The sequence below is a fragment of the Mercenaria mercenaria genome, chromosome 10 (genome assembly GCF_021730395.1).
Source record: "Mercenaria mercenaria strain notata chromosome 10, MADL_Memer_1, whole genome shotgun sequence".
Taxonomy (NCBI): domain Eukaryota; kingdom Metazoa; phylum Mollusca; class Bivalvia; order Venerida; family Veneridae; genus Mercenaria; species Mercenaria mercenaria.
Window position 1 is genome coordinate 10522362 of NC_069370.1, and position 18467 is coordinate 10540828.

The 18467-nt window shown below is 35.4% G+C and overlaps 1 long non-coding RNA gene across 1 annotated transcript; it reads right to left on the bottom strand.

The window, feature by feature from the left end:
* Positions 1-4484: 4484 nt before the first annotated feature.
* LOC123560493 (uncharacterized) lies at positions 4485-18047 on the bottom strand. The gene is made up of 4 exons (XR_008365928.1): positions 17921-18047; positions 9980-10090; positions 7767-7895; positions 4485-4600 (listed from the first exon to the last, which is right to left on the bottom strand). It is a non-coding gene; the product is annotated as an uncharacterized LOC123560493 (long non-coding RNA).
* Between the last annotated feature and the right edge of the window lie 420 nt (positions 18048-18467).

Sequence of the window (18467 nt, forward strand, 5' to 3'; positions counted from 1 at the left end):
CTGGTATTTGGGAATGTAATTCTATTCATTCCGTAAAGTACTGTTATATATACCTGGTATATTGGAATTTTCTTTTGTTTTCTTTTGTTGTGATCTTGGAACGATCACAGATCATCAACAAAAGAATGTTCCAACAAACCAGGTTATTCAGGGTTTATATATAATGAACTTGTCCATCTTTCAATTTGGACAGAACCATTAACTGTTAAAAGGGGTGCTTACCAGAAAAATACTGAGTGAACATGATCAGACCTTGGTCTGCACTGGTTGCAAAGGCAGAATCACTTTCCGCCAGCAGGCTAAGGCAGGGGGTCGGACGTATATAATGTCTCTCGGGTTTTTAAGCAAGAATTCGATGTCATCTTGGCAGAAATGGCAATGTAAACAAAGAAACGGGAGTTTTTTCTTCAAAAAACATGTAAGTACATGCTTATTTGCCATTTGATCGAACTGTTGATATACTCTTTCGATAGCCACATGTGTAAGGTGAGATCGACACATTCATTTTTGGTCGTACAGTTGACAGTACAAAAACTATTGAAGGGACAAATTGATTTGAAGTGACTGTTTTTGGATTTCTGTCATGTTTTTGTGCAAGTTTTGACCAAAACAGACATTCTGCTCGTGTTAGATTGACTCTATTATGTACTATATTACTATATCTCAATTTCGGAAATGTTTGCACGTTTCTAAAACCTGGTAACGCTGTTTTCTTTTTAACTTTAAGTATATTTGGATGTCTGCCAGGCCTATTTAAGTAAATTTAATGTATCAACTGGTTTCAAAACACTGCATTCCGCCATTAGAGAGAGGGCTCTTAATTAGCGGTACGTGAACCACTCCTTGTGCCTGTCTGGTAACTCAAGAACGCTTGGGCCTAGGATCATGAAAGTTGATAGGGAGGTTGGTCATGACCAGCAGATGAATCTATTGATTTTGAGGTCAGTTGATCAAAGATCAAGGTCACAGTGACCCGGAACAGTTAATGGTTTCCGGATGATAACTCAAGAACGCTTGGGCCTAGGATCATGAAGGTTGATAGGGGAGGTTGGTCATGACTTTTGATTTTGAGGTCAGTAGGTCAAAGGTCAAGGTCACAGTGACCTGGAACAGTTACCGTAAACAGTTTCCGGACTATAACTTGAGAACACTTGGGCCTAGGATCATGAAACTTTATAGGGATGTAGATCATGACCAGCAGATGACCCCTATTGATTTTGAGGTCAAAGGTCAAGGTCACACTGACCCAGAACAGTAGAACTTTTTTGCCAAATAACTAGAGAATGCTTTGGTCTAAGATCACATTTGATATGGAGTTTACTTATGACTGGTAAATTATTGATCTGAGGTCAGTATGTCAAACGTCCAGTACACAGTGACCAAGTAATTTCTGTTCCTTGTACAATTCCTGAATGCATCAAGGGGGGCATTTCGTGTTCTACGAACTCTTGTTTTCAGTTTTCATTTCCCTTTGACCTTGACCAACTAACCCTCAAAATGGTAGGAATCACCTTAAGAGCACAGACAATCATGTAACCTTGTCATTGGTCAATTTGAAAAGTGAGCACAGGATCAGCCAATCAAACAGTCTTAACAAGAACTCTTTCATAACAGCACTCTCGACTATCCTAGGCTTGTCTCAGTAAAAAAGATTTTCTACCTAAGCACAGATATATTGTCCGATTCATGTAAGAGTTATGGGACTTGATGCTGTTATTTTGTTCAATTGCACCCAACACCTGTGTGAAGTTTCAACCAAGTACCTGCATCAGTTTTAGAGATACTAACTTCCAACCAAAACTTTAACCTGTATTTTGCAATTCCAAAATTGGGCATAACAAAAATATAATTCAGAGTTATGGGTCTTTCACCTTTCACAATGTCTTGTTAACCTAAATAACTTGTATTTTGTTTCAGTTTAATATCTGTACTGACTTGGAAAGTGCAATTTGTATGCAAAACTCCAATCCAACCAGGGGAATAATTCTGTTAAAATTCATGTAAGAGTTATAGAACTTGATGCAATAACCTTCTGTTACTACCTAAATGATGAGTGTAAAGTTTTATTGTAGTTTCTACAATGGTTAAAATTATGGCATTGTACTCTGAAAAAACTTCAACCTAAATTTCTAACTCATAAAGGTGCATAACACTGGAAATACTTCAGGCAGAGTTACACATCTTGTCAAACTAATGTACATTGTCACTCTGAAAAAGTACAGCAAGTTTCAGTTGAATATCTTAAGCCTTATCCCTAACCCTAACCTACAGGGGCCTGATTCTGGAATATTAGAGTTACACATCTTGTCACACTGATGTACACTGTCATGATGACCAGTACAGAAAGTTTCAATTGAATATCTTAAGTAATGAAGAAGAAACTGGCCTTTATAAAAACTTTAACTAAAATTTCTATGTTTAGAAGGGGCAAAGAAATAACTAATGCAATTGCAGGAACCAACACTGGACCTTGCTAATCTTTGAATAGCCGAGTTACAATTCAGCTGTATAACCTTATACGTTGGACATTGTACGGAAAATATAAAAGTTGATTCAATTCCTTGTTCAGATACTGTAAAAGCAGAAATGTTCCCGAGGGTTTAATTTTAGCTATATTCACGAGGCGAGGCACTACATCTCGTGAAAATTAATCCTTGTGTAAATATTCACCATAAGTATAATTCAAATTCAAGCAGCATACCAGTTTTACAAATATCGTGAATATTAAACCTACTCAAGATTTAAACTTCACCAAATTGTGACCCAGCAAAAATATGTCAGCATATACCATAATCTTTAAATACACTGTGCATCAAACTACCTGTTATAAGAAGCTGCCCAACTCTTATGTTAACCTGAATGACAGACATTCCTGTCTTTAGGAACATGTACCTGTTGTGTCTTATCTTTTTTGAGATCATTTTCCTTCTTTTCCTGCAAGACAATCTTAAACATATAACCAAGAAAGTCTTTAACTGCCAAAATTATATCTCATTTACATATTTCTCTCTTTATTAAATGTGACATCCTTAAAACATTACAGTGACTGGCAACGTTGTATGAAGCCCAGTGTGTGATTTATATATATGCCCTTTTCTCATCTTGACAAACTGATATCATTTCTACACCATATTAATTTAGATAAGTAGTGTATTTTAAGAAAAAAAATTATAATATAATATAAGGTTTATGTCTAATTTCATCATTGTTTTATATATACTAAATAAACTTTTAATCAAGCCAGCTCATCTTGTTTGCACAACAACAAGGTGTTTATTTGGCTATCTGTAAGACAAAACATCAAGGTGATGTTTACTCCCTAGTTCATGCGAAGAAGTTGTCAGTTACTTGTAGAAACAATTAACTACTGGCAGAGAATTAAGTAATACTGAAAAGGTGAACTGATACACATTGTATATATATATGAACGGACAGCTGTTGAAGGCAATGTTAACAAAAACTAAACCAACAAACAGTTAACTCATCCTCATTCATATATTTCATTCATGTGGCTATTGAGCAGGCTTGGAGTGTCTGGGATTTCTAGAAAAGTAACAAACATGTTTAATCTCATTCTACCTAAATTTAGAACCTAGTTTAAGAACGCTAAATTAAAATCCTGATATTTAGTCTCTTATATTAATATTATGCATTTAATCTGCTTGGCAACTCCTTATACCTGCAAAGACCTATAGGCCTGTATGACTGAACTTCTAGGTATGTAGCTTTTTTCTCTCTTTGCATTCATGCAGCATAACTACAAAAAAAATTCCAAGAAATCAAAACAGATACACAAACACTTATAGTTCATGAAAGTATCACTTTATATTTCAATAAGGAAACTGCAAGATTACCATAATAAGATTTAGTAAGAAAATTTTTAATTGAGTTACTTCCCTTCAATCATAGAATCAATTTTCTAGTTCTGTATAAAATCAGTTCCTGTCTTTTTAAAGGAGGAAAAACTTAATTAAGCAGTCAGCCAAAGGAGTGGCACAATGTGACTGTTTATGGAAGACGGCTGCTAAGTTAAGTTAGAACAGAATGTCAATTTAGAAAGTTAGCTGACTGGCTGCTATAAGGCAAGTGGTTGCTGAGTACAGGTGGCTTCAAAGTCAAGTTTATGCAAGTAATCTCTAGGTTTAGAGTTCTCACTAGAAAATGACTTTAAATTAAAAAAATAATCTCACATTTAGTTAAATATTTTATATGATTGTCATGCAAATTTAATGTAACAGGGTCAGTTTTTATAACAACTTAGATTTGGTAAGGGAGACAATTCTGTTAACCTTGTATCTCTAACCTGTCAAGAGTTACCTGTTTGCCTCAATATATGACCTCTTTGATTAGAAAAAAACTGGGCAGTCAGCCTTTGTTGTAAAGAATAGTTGTTCCCCATCATCACTTGCATCACAAGAGACAAGGGCCATATTGATTCGTATACACATTTTTTTTTTCAGTGGGTACCAGTACATACCATATTCTTACTTTTTTCTGTGAGAATCCCTTTGTGGAACACAAATCTGTGCAAAACAATGTGTACTTCTTGCTGTGTCTCTGGCATACTGCAGATAGCTCTGCCTCATATACCGGTATTTCTCTAAAAAAAGAAAAGATATTTCCTCGTATGATGTACACAAAAGCTAGTTTAATATGAAAAAGGCAAAGCCTCTGAGCGAGGGTAGCTTAAACGACAAAGAAACTATTCACTGCTTAAAACAATTCCGAGAACCTATTCACTTGAAAAGAAACAAAAATTTAGTGTCATTATACCTGTAACAGCGAATATCATACGTTGCAAAATTTATGGGAAGCCGGTGTCACGGTGACGTCATTACCTGTTTGCGGCGTTCTTATATGGCTTTATGCTTATTTATGACATTTTATCCCATTTTCTGGCCAATGCTTGATCTTTTAAAAGAAAATCATATTTTTTCTACCAACTGGAAATCTTTCTTGCATTATTTTTGAGTGATGGATAATATTCAGCAATCAAATTAAGTTCTGTATTCACTGCCAACAAAGCATTTCCTGCGAGCACCTGTCCTCTAGGGACACGCACTTCGTAAAATAAAAGCAAAATTGAAATTATTTCCATAACATAACTTTTTTAAAACTAAATACACCTAATGAACATAGAGATTGTAACTCAAATATAAAATTTAAAAAAAAAAAAAAAAAAAAAAATCCCGACTTTGACGGAAGTAGAACAAAATGGCGGCGCCCAGACGAGAGGAAAATTTTTCAGCTACATCACTTTGCCCCATTTGGCACACCTTTGTTATATTCGCCTACACATTGCTGTAAGGCGAGCTACGTGCTCGCAATTGCGCTTTGCGCAATTGCTCGCGAGCTATGCTCGCTATTAATGCAAAGAATATAAGACAATATTTACAATTCAAATGTGTTTCCTATAAATGCAGGTCTACATCAGTTATATATAAAATCTTATTGTTTGTTAAGCTGGGAGTATTTCAAGGATTACAAAGCTTCACTGGCGGGTCCTGATTACTTATTTCAGTGTTATATCAGAATAATGTCTTTTTGACAAATCAACATAGCTTGAAGGAATTTTGAAGTGTGTTGCACAAGAACCATTGCTGCCAAATTATTTTGAAATCGGACAAGTGTTATGAGAGCAGATTTCAAAATTTTACGTACAGCCTTTAAGAGAGCTTAGCCCCACCTCCTGGAAGTCATGAATTTTAACGAAACAGAATGATTTGAAGGAATTTTGTAGAGGACCACCCAAGAAGCATTACTTTGAAATTATTTTCAAATCCAGTCAGATGTTTCAGAGGAGAAAATTTTCAAAGTTTTCCATACATGTTTTAAATGTCAAACTGATGATTTTCAGAATTTTTTTGGAAAATTTTCTGATGTACAATCAAGTAACCCCTGGGGCGGGGTCATGACCCCAGGGGTCATGATTTGAACAAAGTTTGTAGAAGTCTACTAGGCAATGTTACATATCAAATATCTAAGATCTAAGCATTCTTGTTTATTTTTAGCAAATTTATGAAGATTTCCCTATGTACAATCAAGTAACCCCTGGGGCTGGGTCAATTTGACCCTGGGGGGTCAAGATTTGAACAAATTTTGTAGAGGTCCTCTAGGCAATGCTACATGTCAAATATATAAGCTCTAGGACTTCTGGTTTATTTTTAGAAAATTTTGAAGATTTTTCTAAGTACAATCAAGTGACCCCATGGGGCGGGGTCAATTTGACCCTGGGCGTCATGATTTGAACAATTTTTGTAAAATTCTACTAGGCAATGCTACCTGTCAAATATCTAAGATCTAGGCCTTCTGGTTTATTTTTAGAAATTTTTTGAAGATTTTCCTATGTAAAATCAAGTGACCCCTGGGGCAGGGTCAATTTTGACCCCAGGGGTCATGATTTGAATAAATTTTGTAGAGGTCTACTAGGCAATGCTACATGTCAAATATCTAAGCTCTAGGCCTTCTGGTTTATTTTTAGAAAATTTTTGAAGATTTTCCTATGTAAAATCAAGTGACCCCTTGTGCGGCGTCAATTTCGATCCTGGGGGTCATGATTTGAATAAATTTTGTAGAGGTCCACTAGGCAATGCTACATGTCAAATATCTAAGCTCTACGCCTTCTGGTTTATTTTTAGAAAATTTTGAAGATTTTTCTATGTACAATCAAGTAACCCCATGGGGTGGGGTCAATTTGAACCAAGGGTCATGATTTGAATAAATTTTGTAGAAGTCTACTAGGCAATGCTACACGTCAAATATCTAAGATCTAGGCCTTCTGGTTTATTTTTAGAAATTTTTTGAAGATTTTACTATGTAAAATCAAGTGACCCCTGGGGCGGGGTCAATTTTGACCCCGAGGGTCGTGATTTGAACAAATTTTGTAAAGGTCCACTAGGCAATGCTACATGTGAAATATCTAAGCCCTAGGCCTTCTGGTTTATTTTTAGAGCATTTTTTGAAGATTTTCCTATGTAAAATAAAGTGACCCTTGGGGCGGGGTCAATTTTGATCCCGGGGTCATGATTTGAACAAATTCAGTAGAGGTCCACTAGGCAATGCTACATGTCAAATATCTAAGCTCTAGGGCTTCTGGTTTTTGAGAAGAAGATTTTTTAAGATTTTCCTATGTAAAATCAAGTGACCCCATGGGGCGGGGTCAATTTTGACCCTGGGGTCATGATTTGAACAAATTTGCTAGAGGTCCACTAGGCAATGCTTCATACCAAAAATCTAAGCTCTAGGACTTCTGGCTTTTGAGAAGAAGATTTTTAAAGTTTTTCCTTTCGGTTGCCATGGCAACCAGAGTTCTGCATGGAATTCAATTCTTTGAATGATTTTGAAAGGGGACCACCTAAGGATCATTCCTGTGAAGTTTGGTGTAATTCTGCCCAGTGGTTTTCAAGAAGATTTTTTTAGAAAATGTTGACGGACACACGACGCACGACGGACATTGAGTAGTCACAATAGCTCACCACGAGCCTTTGGCTCAGGTGAGCTAAAAAGGGGGGATAATTCATGAAATATTGGTGTGACAGTTATGACCCTTGTACCATATGATGTGGTTGATGATGAGGAATAACTGTTTTAAGTTTGAAGTAAATCCATCAAGTAATAACAGAGATAGAGAAAGTGCATCAAAACTTTAACCAAGGTGCGGACGCGGAAATACGCAGATGCCTAGGATAGCTGTACATACTTCATATAGTCAAGCTAAAAATTACCTAAAAAATTTTGCAATCTGTTTCCAGGAAATCTACCCTTACCTATTATCTTTTGTTACTGTGAAAAGTTATGCCAAGTTATTTGAGAATCCATGCAGCCATTGCAAATTTGTTGACTTGACAAAATGGGATAGCCTGATAGACTGGTACACACATCACAGTCCTACAGACCTGTATAAATATATGGTATGGTAGCAGTTAATTGGTATGAAAGTACAATGTTGCATTTATAGTAAATATTCAATAATCCATCAATTCTAAAATTTAGTTTGTACTCACTCTAAAACTATAAAACTGATTAGATTCTGTGATAGAAAGGGCATTTTAGTGTTCTTTTTTAAAACTGAGTTGGCTCCCTTCAATTGTAAAATTTGTTTTATGAATGACAGATCAGTCTATTTTTTGTGTTTTTTTTTTAAACTAATAGTAACTGTTCAGCTATTCCGTATCTCTAAATGCAGCTTGTAAGTGGTAAATGATTCTTGATATAAATTATCTGGTTATTTATTAAATATTTCTATGACTGCCTGGAAATCAAAAATTCCACAATAGTTCCCTCATACAGCATGTAGAACAAAGACCTGCATCTCTTCAGTTCTGAATTAAAGGTCTGTAGTCATTCTGCTTTACAGTTAATTCACATTACAAAAAGAGAGATTTTTCAAAATGTTTATAAAAAAACACAGAAATATAAGATGCACATATAAGAAGCCACTGAACAATTTAATGATAATTACAGGATTTTTACCTAAAATCTCCTACATGTACCTTAAAATTAGGGTCAAAATGATTTCTTATTATAGCAAAATTTTATGCAAAGTTTGTTGGAAGTGAATCCATGCATGTAAACAAAATGTTTAGACTGAACAAGAAAAATTACCTTAAATTTTTTATCTTAAAATTTTACGTCACTTTAGCCTTGCTTGAAACTAATTCCTTAATTTCAAATTCCATGCATGTATTGCAAATTTGCTGACCAGAAGAAAAGGAGATAAGTTTACTGAAAGATTGTCTTTTGGGGACTAATGATATAAAGGGAAAGAACAGAATTATACATATATGATATGAATAATGGTTTATTCACTTATTTTAAACATGCTGAGGTAGTTCTAGCTTTACTTGTTCGCCTTATCGGAATGGCTTATTTTATGATCTGCTATTTTATACCTGCCCTCCCTCTAACAGTCAAAAGTCCCTAAACCTCCTATCACTTGTACTTATATATTTTATATTCAAACAGAAACTTAAAACTGATTATTTTCTTGAATGTTTGACATTTCTGTAAAGTCAAACCCTGTAGTTCAGCAAGGGCTTTTAAGTGTTCTTTTTAAAAATTGAGTTACCTCCCTTCAATTGTAAAATTTTTGTTTAAAATTTTTTTTTATATAATGGACCCATAAAAGTGTACCTCCTTCTGAAGAGTATTCAATTTCTACCATAAACCTACTTTAATTTTTCATGAGGGCGCAGGTTCAAGCAGCACTAAGGCCAAATTTTTGTTTTAATATTTTTTTTTCTAGCAAGTTCAACTGTTTTTCAAGACTTATTAATGATTTATTGTACAAAAGCAGAAATTTTTCATTTAATAAGCCATTTCTTGCTGTTTAAAGCGAATCTTACTTCTGATACGGAAGGGTGCAGGGTTAGACATCTTTGAAAATACTGAGTTACATGCAGTAAAAAGTTCTTTATTTTGCCTTTACTCTTTAGTTTACATATTGTGGAAGAAATGTAGGTAGGTTTTACTTCTGCCCCATGGTTAGTTTTGAATGTAGAGAGCAAAATTTAAAACAGTCTCACAGGACTCAGCCATAAGTTTTCAGTGTTGGAGCTAAATTTCTGTCCGATTAAAACCTTTTACTTGAGGCTCCCTAGAAAAAAATGTTCTTGACAGTTTTATGTTGTGTTTTATAATTGTTTACCAATACTTTGAGGTTTCTTTTATCAAAATTATTGGTGTAATTAATTCTCTGGAACATGTTGTACAGTGGTTATCACTTTGAAATTTGTCTTTATTTGAGCTTGAGGAAATATCATATATTATACAAAAGTAAAAAAAATGACACAGCAAAAGTTGTTTAAACATTGCAACAACACAGTGCCAAACAATATAAACTTTAAGACTGTATCAAGTTAATGGAATTATTTCAACATTACTATTATGGGTCCACTACCTTAATGTATGTATTCAGTTCTTCTTTAACTCTGCAGCTGGATTAGATGAAAATGGTTCTAAATAAAAATAATCTGTTTACTCGCTAAATGGTGGCCATCCACTATGTTTTCCATATACACTATGCTGAACAAAGACCTGCATCTCTGATCATCTGTAACTATTCTGCTTCACTAACACTTCACAGGTTTCACTACAAAAGAAGAGACATTTAAAAAAAAAAAAAACGTCAAGTAAATCCAGAAAAGTACATGTGTGTATAATACTGATGATAAGCACTATGCAACATTATATATTTAAATTAAATTATATTAAATCTGGGTTATGTGACAGACTGGTAGAATCATTCAAGTACAGTGCAACTTTACCACCTAAGGGAATAGTAGAGTGCCAATTTCGAAAGATCTAGACTGGCTGGACAAAAGTACCAAATTTTGTACAATGGTAGCTTGGGACAATATAAGACTTTTGGCTGTAAAGGCCAAGGTCACAGCTATTTGGAATTCTATTTTTAGAACATTCAAAATGGCCACCATTAAAACAAATACATGTAGCTATTTTAGTAAAACTGAGTTTTTATTTCATTCTTGATACATGTTTACGTGTAAACTGATTCATGCTTACTCCTAATGTCAAGTGATGCATTTGCATAAATTTAGGCCATGTTACTGCCCTTACAGAAGCAAGCCTCTGTGGCGTACATGCTGCGTATTTGCTGTGTATATGCCACGAACACAGTAGTACGCCAGAGGAGTACATTTTACATACACCGCATGCCGCATACATGCCGCATACTATTTCGACGAGTACACAGCATGTACGCAGGAGGTCACTAGTACACTTCAAGTATGCAGCACAGACTCTGAAAATTTAAGGAGTACACTGCATGTACGCAGGAGGGACTTGTACAAGAAAATAGTACACTGCATGTACACCGCAGATACTTCGAAATTTATAACACTTATATTTAGTTGCATTAAAGTTGTTTCCCCTTGATGCAGTTACGCCATTTTCTTCAAATGTTTACCAAATTACATGCTACAAAAATTGATTTATTTCATTGAAAAGTAGATGAAGAAAAGCATACTAATTTATTTGATAACATCAATCTACATTATTTTGGTAAGGGTAAATACTTATTGATGCATGTCACTTCTCTTTTTTCTGTTTTTTTCTGTCCAAATGAACAGCATTTGCATAAGAAAGTTGGTGGGGTAAGGAATTTACATTATCACAGCAGTTTCGCCACAAGAGTACACAGCATGTATGCAGCAGGAGTACACAGCATGTACGCCGCAGGACTCGGGCCAGGAGTACACAGAACGTACGCCGCAGGAGTACACAGCATGTACGCCGCAGGAGTACACAGCATGTACGCCGCAGGGGTAGTACACCGCAGGCTCATTTGCATGTGAAAAGTGTATTTGCCGCGTACATGCTGCGTACTATTTCCCGCATACTAAATTCCTCCAGCGTACATCCTGTGTACTATGTAGTCCACAGCATGTACGCAGCAAGTAGTACGCGGCAGAGCTCATTTGCATGTCAAAAGTGTACTACAAAGGTACTATCAGTGTATGTGCGGTGTATATCCTGCATACTATTTAAAGCCCTTGATTTCAGTACACATCATGTACGCATCATATACGCTGTATGTACACAGCAAGAGTACACAGCAGGCCTTTTTCTTCTGTAAGGGTGTAGGCCTGTCTGTACATCCATTGGTAGGTATGTCAAAAATGTCTTCCTTTTTTTAAAAATAATACACTTCTGCATATACTCATCATAAGCCCTGTAAAGTGCTGCTTGATCTTCATTCTTTATTGACATAGAGGTAACGAATATGTCTGAATAAATTTTTGTGGGAGATATGTTGTATTTTGTTCCGGTCGTCCATCCGTCTGTCTGTACGTCTGTCGCAAAATCGTTTCTGCTCTCTATAGTTTTATCCCCTAGAAGGAATATATAATTACTTGCCACAAATGTTTAGTCGTAAATTCGTAATGAGACCAAGTGTGGAATACAACATAATGCATTCAGTCAAGTCAGTTCATATTTAATATTGTACAGATTTTTGGTTATTTTTTATAATAAAAATCATATACATGTATCAAATAATAAGCTTTGTTCTTTTGTTTTTTGGTAGTTTTAGCATTGCATTAACACAGTTATAGGTCATATGGCGACTTGATAAGCTTTGTAATAAGCTTTGTAATTTTACTTACATGTATGTGTAAAAACGCAAGAAAAACAACATTCTATCCGAAAAGTTTTATTTTGATATAGATAAGTATCAATATGGTCATATCTATATTTCTCAAAAAACTTTATTGTAATGAAAAGTTAAAATTTTCTATCTAATAATGATAATTAATTAATAATTATTTACTGGTTTCTTGTTATGATTTATTATTTAGAGATGTTACAGGACCACAATTATCTGCACACTCATTTTATCTTTTGCTGAAATCTTTGACCAACCAGGAAATTCTTGGTCAAATCATCAATTTGAAAGTCTTCTGGTGTGATACTATTCGTGTTTATCTTGGTCACATATCAAGCCAGAGCCTTCTGGTGTTGGAACATTTTTGTTGCGTTAAGTCACTCGTCAAGAAGCTATAGGTAAGGAGAGTGGTTGTCTAGCAGTTAAGGTGTCGGCCACTCAACCCAACGGTCGAGGGTTTGAGCCCAACTCGGATCATGATCAAGCCTTCTCGTATGACACCAATACTGGATTTTCAAAGAAGTGGACTCGAGGGGTTCAAATAGGCTTCAAGCTTTCATCACAATCAAGCTAAACATAAATTAACTAAAAAGCTACAGTAATTCTCATAGACAAGAGATGGAAATGTATGCGCATGCCTTATGTTGATATAATGAGATCCTTATTATTTATTATTATTTTAAAAAGCCTCCTTTTTTACGTAGCCATTCTTGTCTGTATGATCATTAAAAGCCAAAAGGAGATACGGATTGCTGACACTCAAACATTTATCACTGAAAGTTCCCATATATGCTATTTATAACAACCCTGTTCAACCGGCTATGCATACACTTGTAGTAATTTTGTAATGTAAGAATGCTTGAGCATTACAAATACAGTCTTATATATGTACGCAAAGGATCTAGCGATGTCGAATTTGAAAAATAAATAAGAAGTATAAGTTTTCTGTCAATCTTGTAGTATGTTACATTCCACTGGCATTAGATTGTGATGCTCTTTGTAACTTCAAGCCTATTTTAGAAATGGATTTTTTTTAAAAAAACCCATTTTACAAGTAATTATCGTGCTAACCCTGCATCTTCTATTGTCTCTGCTAAATATTTACAGTTATGGACAAAAATATGTATCCTTCATTTCCAATTTTAAGCCGCTTGTTCATTCTTTTCCTGTGAATTATGCACCTTTTCATGTGTAACATATCACACAATGCTTGAAAAGGATATTTTCTTGTCTAAAACAGAGCTAACGTAAATATAAGGCTGAACAATAAAAGTGTAAGTCCCTTTATGACATACGGTAACCCTTTATGAATAAATGGAAATACTATGCAACAAAATTGAATAGCATATGAAACAGACAGTTTTCCAAGCCTCAACCACTGCATACATGCATTGCCTTTAAAATACTTCGAAAGCCCTCTTAGATGAATGATGACAAGGACATGTCTTAATAGATTTAAAACAACATTACACTATTTGCTTTCATCAGCATAACATTGCCTCTGTCGTGGCAGCTGTAAGCCAGCGTTATGACAGCATATTAAATAAACATGGAAGATAAAGGGAAAATAATTTATCCCATTTCTTTTGTTGCTGGAATAGCAGATATGAACATTAAAAGATTAGAATGGCAATCACACCATTGAAAATTTTGCCTTCAGATGACACATTTTTCAGATAATATAGTTAAGCAGTAAATGCAAATGGTGCTTTCTATACAAGACATTAAGAAACTGGTATCACAGACGTTAAAGAAACTTTCGCCATAACCATCCTTAACAGTTGTTCAAAATGCCTAAAGTTACACCAGCTGGATGTTTTATCATCATCAGTTTGTGTCAACTTTACATTGTCAAAATTCCATAAGGTTTTAAATTTTTTGTTAAAACTAGATGAAGCATCTCTCCACAAAGAGAATATGCATAGTTACATGGTTGGAAAAGCACTTCTTTCAGAAGTACACATGAATTCATTCGATCAGAACCTTAAAGGGAGGTAATAAAAAAGAATGGATTCAATAACACTTTCTTCTTTGCGAATCAAATATTTAAACTTTTGAAAAATATGTTATTAATAAATTATCGAAAATAAGATTTAACAGGAAATTGATATACTTCTGTTTATAACAACTACAATGCTAAAGCCAAATTATAAACACTGTGACTGTCATTATGGCCCTTTAAACAGTTATATGACAAATTGTTTTATACATACTTTCTGCATTAATAACAGCGTATTTCAGAAACAGTCACTTTATATCATGCTGTACACGAACATTACAAGTAGCAATAGGCATTTAACAATTTATAGAATGAAAAAAAAAATGCCAAAAATCAACAAGAGGGTCATGATGACCCTGGATCACTCACCTGAGAAATATGAGCTACATGTTTCAAATGTCAAACTGATGATTTTTAGAAACTTTTTTTGGAAGATTTTCCAATGTACAATCAAGTAACCCCTGGGGCGGGGCCAATTTTACCCCAGGGGTCATGATTTCAACAAAGTTTGTAGAAGTCTACTAGGCAATGGAACATATTAAATATCTAAGATCTAGGCCTTCTGGTTTATTTTTAGCAAATTTATGAAGTTTTCAATATGTACAATCAAGTAATCCCTGGGGCTGGGTCAATTTGACGACGGGGGGGGGTCACGATTTGAACAAAGTTTGTAGAGGTCCAATAGGCAATGCTACAAGTCAAATATCTAAGCTCTAGGCTTTCTGGTTTATTTTTAGAAAATTTTGAAGATTTTTCTATGTAAAATCAAGTGTCCCCTGGGGTGGGGTCAATTTTGACCCCGGGGGTCATGTTTTAAACAAATTTTGTAGAGGTCCACTAGGCAATGCTACTATTGTCAAATATGTAAGCTCTAGGCCTTCTGGTTTATTTTTAGAAAATTTTTGAAGATTTTCCTATGTAAAATCAAGTGACACCTGGGGCGGGGTCAATTTTGACCCCGGGGGTCATGATCTGAACAAATTTTGTAGAGCTCTAGGCCTTCTGGTTTATTTTTAGAAAATTTTGAAGTTTTTACTTTGTACAATCAAGTAACCCCATGGGGCAGGGTCAGTTTGATCCCAGGGTCATGATTTGAACAAATTTTGTAGAGGTCCACTAGGCAATGCTACATGTCAAATATCTAAGCTCTAGGCCTTCTGGTTTATTTTTAGAACATTTTTGAAGATTTTCCTATGTAAGATCTAGTGACCCCTGGGGCAGAGCCAATTTTTCCCTGGGGGTCATGATTTCAACAAAGTTTGTAGAAGTCTACCAGGCAATGTTACATATCAAATCTAAAGATCCAGGCCTTCTGGTTTATTTTAAGCAAATTTATGAAGATTTCCCTATGTACAATCAAGTAACCCCTGGGGCTGAGTCAATTTGACCCCGGGGGTCATGATTTGAAATTTTTTTGTAGAAGTCTACTAGGCAATGCTACATGTCAAATATCTAAGATCTAGGCCTACTGGTTTATTTTTAGAAATTTTTTGAAGATTTTCCTATGTAAAATCAAGTGACCCCTGGGGCTTGGTCAATTTTGACCCCAGAGGTCATGATTTGAACAAATTTTGTAGAGGTCCACTAGGCAATGCTACATGTCAAATATCTAAGCTATAGGCCTTCTGGTTTATTTTTAGAAAATTTTGAAGATTTTTCTATGTACAATCAAGTAACCCCATGGGGCGGGGTCAATTTGATCCCGGGGGCCATGATTTGAATAAATTTTGTAGAGGTCCACTAGACAATGCTACAGGTCAAATATCTAAGCTATAGGCCTTCTGGTTTATTTTTAGAGAAGTTTTGAAGATTTTCCTATGTAAAATCAAGTGACCCCTGGGACAGGGTCAATTTTGATCCCGGGGATCATGATTTGAACAAATTTTGTAGAGGTCCACTAGGCAATGCTACATGTCAAATATCTAAGCTCTAGGCCTTCTGGTTTATTTTTTAAAATCTTTTGAAGAGATTTTCCTATAGAAATCTATGTAAAATCAAGTGACCCCTGGGGCGGGGTCAATTTTGAACCCGGGGTCATGATTTGAACAACTTTAGTAGAGGTCCACTAGGCAATGCTACATGTCAAATATCTAAGATCTAGGCTTCTGGTTTTTGAGAAGAAGATTTTTTAAGATTTTCCTATGTAAAATCAAGTGACCCCTGGGGCGGGGTCAATTTTGACCCGGGGGTCATTATTTGAATAAACTTGGTAGAAGTCCACTAGGCAATGCTTCACACCAAATATCTAAGCTCTAGGGCTTCTGGTTTTTGAGAAGATTTTTTAAAGTTTTTCTATTCGGTTGCCATGGCAACAAGAGTTCTGCATGGAATTCAATTCTTTGAACAAATTTTGTAGAGCTTCACCCAAGGAACATTCTCATGAAGTTTGGATGAAATTGGCCTAGCGGTTTATGAGGAGATGTCATTTAAAGTAAAAGTTTACAGATGACGGATGCTGGACGGTGAGTGATACTAATAGCTCACCCTAAGCCTTTGGCTCTGGTGAGCTAACAAAAAAACCCTTCAGATTGAGACAAAATAGCTGTTTGAGACATGTGATTTATGCAATGGACAGATGGATAAAACAGAAAATAATATTCTTCCCCCGAACGTTGGTCAGACATTTTCATTTCTTTTATAGCAATACAGAATTTAAGTCAAGCTGCCCATTACGGGGTTCATCTATAGTTATATGCACAAGTGTGTCACGGTATAGGACTTGAATATTAAGACAGGGAGAAAATGTGTAGGCAGCCAGGTAGCTCAGTCGGTAGAGCACCGGAACGGTATTCCGAGGCCTCGGGTTCGAGTCCCGGTCTGGCTGCACATTTTTCTCACCATGTGACATTTGGCACCCAACATGGGACCATGATGGCATTACACTGGTTAGTCTCCAACGCCTGTAATTGCTTATATATAAAGTACCCGCTGAAATTCGAGGACGAATTTCAAAAATGGTGGGGAAATGTGTCACGGTATATTTTAGGACTTGAATATTAAGACGGGGAGAAAATGTGTAGGCAGCCGGGTAGCTCAGTCGGTAGAGCATAGGAACGGTATTCCGAGGCCTCCGGTTCGAGTCCTGGTCTGGCTGCACGTGGCTGTGACAAGTGTATTGTTTTAAAAAAGAAAGCATTTTTGACACATGGAATGATGGATGTACTGACAGACTGATGTGAACATTGACATCACTTCATGCAAATGCATCACTTGACCCTAGGAATAGGTATAAATCAATTTATTCATGAATAAATATCAAGAATAAGATAAAAACTAACTTTTACTAAAATAGCGTCTTTTTTAAAATGGCGGCCATTTTGAATGTTCTAAAAATAGAATTTCAAAGACCTGTGACCTTGGCCTTTACAGCCAAAAGTCTTGTATCGCTCCAAACTACCTCTGTGCAAAATTTGGTACTTTTGTCCGGTCTGTCTAGATTTTTCAAATTTTATGAAGCACTGGAACTAAGCTAGGACAAAAAGTGGTCTCTTAACACAAACAGTCCCTTAATACAACATAATTTGTTCTTTAACAACACAAAAAGGCACAGAAAAAGTGATTGTTTAATGCAAATGATCTCTTAATAGATGTGGTCTCTCGAGCAAGTTTGACTGTAGCTGTAAAAAGTCTTCTTAATTGCACAACACGTTGTAGTACATGTATGTGGAAAGGAGACTGAAAACTAACTACATCAAGAGGGGCTCCAAAAGGAAGTGTTCTTGATCTAATGCTATTTTGATACATGATGCATTCTGACAGATTTAAACCTCTTGTTATGGGCACATGTATCAATGATCTACCTCATTAAATCAAAACTCCACCATGGTTCCCTCATTCACCATGTAGAACAAAGGCCTGCATATCTCTTCAATTCTGAAGTTACTGGTCTCTAGCCATTCTGCTTTACTTTAACATCACACTACAAGAGACATTTTTCAAAATGTTTAGAAAGATATATAATATAAAATACGATATTAGATAATAAAATGAAGCAATGACATTTTAGAGGTTTTTGTCAAATTGAGTTACCTCCCTTCAATTGTAAAATTTGTTTTATCTTTTAAAAAAGATTTTTACTAAAAAAGATCTTTCTTTAAAACTGAAGTTTGGTCACATTATGAACACAATAACATGATTTTTTGTTTCTAAAAATGCAAAATCAAGAAAAAAAATGTCTGAGTAAGGAATCGAATCCGGACTGCCTCAGCAATAAAAACTTTCCTACCTTCTTGATAAGTATCACCATGGGTGAATTCATACTTATGACAGCTAAAGGCACTGACCTCCAGATTTTCATTGAAAATGACCTTTCTTTAAAACTGTTTGGTCATATTATGATCATTAGAA